The following is a 4,404-nucleotide window of genomic DNA, read 5'->3' on the forward strand; positions in this document are numbered from 1 at the left end:
CTTAAGAACCGCAAAATTTGCAAATTTCGAAAATAACAAATATAATACAAATATAATAAATTATATATGAACACATCAATGTAATCGACAAAAATTGTGTATAAGAAATAAATCAAGTCAAAGCATTTAGTTAAATTAAATTGTAGTAATAAATGAACAATTATAAAAAGATTGATTATATGTAAAGCTCAAACTATAAAATCTGGTAATTTAGTCAATTCATATATACATACACTACATGTCAACATTACAAAGTTGAATACATAAGATAATATAATGTACAAAGTCTCCTACACTTTTTTATGCTACATAATCTGCTATTAAAATTTCCCAAAAAAAAAAGAGGGAAAAATGCTAAACACAACATTTCTAAAGAAATTCTTAGTTTTATAATGTAATTGCTCTTCAAATTTCCAAATCGATATTCATGTTGGTTACCGTCATGACTCCTGAAGTTAAAACATCCGCATAAAAAAGAGGATTAAATTAAATCATGTTTAACGAACTGAAACATCAAAATGTTACCTTCTAATTAGTTTATGATGTTGCAAACACGTACGGGGATATTGAGTAAATCCACTCGAGATATATTATCAGGTCCATGTATACATTGTAGTATGCATTTATACACTGTCATGCAAGTCTTATTGTTGGTTTAATGCACGATTTGCTCCACCATCCTACACTATATAGTTAGTTTGTATATCATATTTAACCTTCAATTATACCTTGAATACATATAAATTGTAAAACCCAAATTGCTCAACATATATAGAAAAACACAAGTAGTTAAACCACATTTTATATAATGTCACCTAATACAACTCAAAATATCATAATGAATACTGCAAAATAACATATCAATCCAACCCGCCCATTTCACAATCTAAATAGCTCTCTCATATAATACTCATATAAGAGAGATAAATAAGTCAATATGTATGCTACCTTTAGGTGTGACAAAAATTATGACTGGACATCTTTCATTTGTGATGTGGCTTTTGATCGAACCGACCAATTTACCACACTTCTGAATAAAGAAATTAGAAGATCTCGTGCATTACAATTAATAGAGCGGCTTTTGACCCAATCGACCAGTTTACCACATTTTCTTTTTAGCAAATTTTAACCATTTTGACCCATTAGAGCTCAATACATAACCCAAACCATGGTATACCACTCTAAATCTATGTTGTCGTGACGTACATCATACGATGAGATTGAATACTACAGTTACACACCTCGAAACCCATCTTAAAATATGAAAGATACATGCTCGATATGAAATGCTTGCTTTATAGGTAATTCAACATCTAAAGCAATGACTTGAGAAAACAAAACTGTGATATGAACTAAGATATGTTGCTGATATATAATCACGCATTTAATCTATTAGACGACCAGAATTTATATCAAACCTTGCCGAAATCAGGAAAGAGCTCATAAGCCATATACAGAAATCCGTTGACGGGATACCTCCAACTCAGCCTTCTGATATCCTTGACAACGGCTAATGTGATGTATTCTCTGAAACCCGTACCTACAATATAATATACGGACCAACTTTATCATCACAAGTCTATGGTGAAAATAAGCAGCAACAATTTTGAGTTTCAATAATATAAAATTAAGTACCACTTGCTGAAAGGCATCATTGTCGACAGTGGTGGTTTCTGGTTCAAGCCTTTTGTGTTGTAAGCATGCTAGCCAAGCTAGCTGGTAGCTCTGTGTGTTGGTTAGTGCTACAAACAACCACATGATTGACGTCGCTCTTGACAAATTGTTATGCAACTTGTATTGCTATGCAACTTGTCCCCTATGAAAGAAATGGTAACAGTAGCTTAGAAGTGTCAAGATAGGTTGATTTTAGGTTGAAATATATCACTTTCAGTTTAGGCCATTCCGTACGCACCCATAAACACTTGTTCTTTAATTTTATATTTTATTTTTATTCCGAACTTCAATTAAAATGACTTATGAGGTTTGTACATTAAAAGGGCCTTTATATGGCTGTCAGTATGACCCATTTGACTGGTCCCTTTGAAAAAAGTTAGACTATTCTATTTGACCTGCTTGAGATAAAACACAAATAATTTAATGAATCAATTTGTATGTTACCTCTTAAAGTGGAGAGTGTAGTAAATCCAAGCCAAATGATGATTCCAATTTGTGTTATAACAGAGCCATGAAGATCTTCATTGTAGCCAACGACTTACGGGTACACATCTCATGGATACCCCTCTTTTCTTGAGCCATAGTAGGGGGCTTTTGCGGCATCTAGTTCAGTATCAGATAGAGTAGATAGTTGACTCCCTCGGCTAAGAAGGTTGACTTATCTGTCACTTCTGTAACTTCTCTTTAGCTTCAACATTGAATTGGTTAGAAAGTCTTGAGTGGATTTGCATCCTTGTCTGGCTGTTAGCTAAGCGAGAAGCTGTTCTCACTCTACGACTTCCTGCTCCTACCTGGACCCTGCAAAGGGGGTAAGGCTAAGCCAAGCTACCACCTTCCCCTCGCTTGAGGTATATCGAGGATCAAAACAGACTCTTTGAGTCAGCCTTCTTCCTTCGACCTAGTAAGCCAGTCCCTCTACCTCTTCCGCATCCTAGTATGTCTTCCCGTCTGCAAGACCGAGCTAAAGCTCATCTCAACAATCACTATACTACTCTTGTGTGCGGACCTAAAGATAAGATAATTACGCCAGACGGTGGTGGCACGTTGCATATGGAGAAATATTCGCGTTTCTGTAAGAAGATGGAGAAGAATCCCGAGTCTCCGTTGTACAGTGTACACTATTAAGATGAATAAAATGAAAAATACAATGAAAAAACAACTAATAATGCAAATCTATTCTTCTAAATCATGTCATTTAGATATAATCGTTATATCACCAGCTACTGCATTGAAGTTCTGCATCAACATAAACAAATAAGATTAGTGACAGAAAGGGTATGTTACCAATGTAAAATGAATTATGAAACTTAAAAAGACATGATAATATGCATAAACAGAAACCAAATATGAATTATGAAACTAATAACAATACCAATTCAGCAATAAACAAAGAAATGTGAACACAAACCAGTTACGTACTAATATCGGCAACAAATTTAAGTTTTTAAGGTACAAACACAAAATTAAACAATAGCTTGACTGACCTTAATTAGTGATCACCTACGTTGTATGAAACTAATCGGAAAAAACAATGACAACAAATAAACATAATACCTAAATGTTTAGCAACATAATAATAATTGGAAAATTAATCAAATATTATAATATAAAAACATATATGACTAAAATAAGTCACCATAAACCACCAGATAATTGGAGCATTGATTACTTTTGTTGAATATATAACTTCTTAGCAAATTATATAACTTTTTTAAAAACAAAAATTTAGCCCATGTAAATTCCCATCCTTACAATGTATCTAATAATCATAATGAATGTATATTATGCCTGTTTTTGAAGATCATCATACTGCATTTCCACAATCATAAAGATTTTAGTTGACTTGCTATCATTCTTCAAAAGTGAAGAAAAGAAGCAAACTTCCTGTATACACAGTGTTTTCGTATATCAACTTATAAATTCAAAATATAATTCGGTGTATACTGCAACCAGAGGTCTATCATATATGTGTATGCAAGCCGCAAATTATAATATCTTCAACAAAGCATACACATGCACAAATAAAAAATAAAAACTGAAAAATTCAACAGCAACAATTTACTCATCAAGAGTACAATTCAGTTATCAATTTGAGTACAGAAAAGTTACTGATTATATTAATCAACCACAATTTGATAATAAAAAATAAAACTAGAAAATTCAAAACAAACTGAGTATATCAATCAACCACAATTCGATAATAATAAATTTAAAAATGAGGCTTAAGACATGAATATGATTTACCGATTAGAAGAAGTATAAGTAAATTCAGTCCACTTATCTCCATTCCAAAACATAATCCTTCCCTCAGCAACACCGGTGTACGAACCACGCCCTAATTTATCAAACGCGAAACTCTCAGGTACTTGTAATTCATTCATGAACTTAATTTCCGATTTCTGTAACAAATTTTCAGTATCTCTATCTTTCAGAATATCAGACCAATCCGGCATTTCAACTATTACCGACTCAAAATCCGGGAATTCAGCTATTGGTATGACATTGAATTACAAAACCCCTAAAGTTGTGTTTCTAAGACCCTATCTTTAGGGTTCCATCATTTCAACCATGGTTATACTGGTTTGTGAATTGTAATATAGGACGTGAATGTACTGATTCGTGAATTGAGATTTAGGGAGATATTTAGGGTTTTTAGGATCGATTGCTGAGAGAAATTATGGGATGTTGAACAACGACCAACGACGATGGCTAATCTCTGAATGTATTACG

The 4,404-nt window shown here is 33.0% G+C and overlaps 1 long non-coding RNA gene across 3 annotated transcripts; it reads right to left on the reverse strand.

Annotated features, from left to right (window-relative positions):
- Positions 1-221: 221 nt before the first annotated feature.
- Positions 222-4,203, reverse strand: LOC139896749 (uncharacterized). 3 transcript variants are annotated; one of them, XR_011776336.1, is made up of 7 exons: positions 3,919-4,203; positions 3,463-3,558; positions 2,119-2,910; positions 1,636-1,816; positions 1,419-1,540; positions 526-680; positions 222-449 (listed from the first exon to the last, which is right to left on the reverse strand). It is a non-coding gene; the product is annotated as an uncharacterized lncRNA (long non-coding RNA). The 3 variants fall into 3 exon arrangements; XR_011776334.1 differs by having other exon boundaries at positions 526-685; XR_011776335.1 differs by lacking the exon at positions 3,463-3,558 and having other exon boundaries at positions 224-449; positions 526-685.
- Between the last annotated feature and the right edge of the window lie 201 nt (positions 4,204-4,404).

The sequence above is a fragment of the Rutidosis leptorrhynchoides genome, chromosome 3 (assembly GCF_046630445.1).
Source record: "Rutidosis leptorrhynchoides isolate AG116_Rl617_1_P2 chromosome 3, CSIRO_AGI_Rlap_v1, whole genome shotgun sequence".
NCBI classification, from domain to species: domain Eukaryota; kingdom Viridiplantae; phylum Streptophyta; class Magnoliopsida; order Asterales; family Asteraceae; genus Rutidosis; species Rutidosis leptorrhynchoides.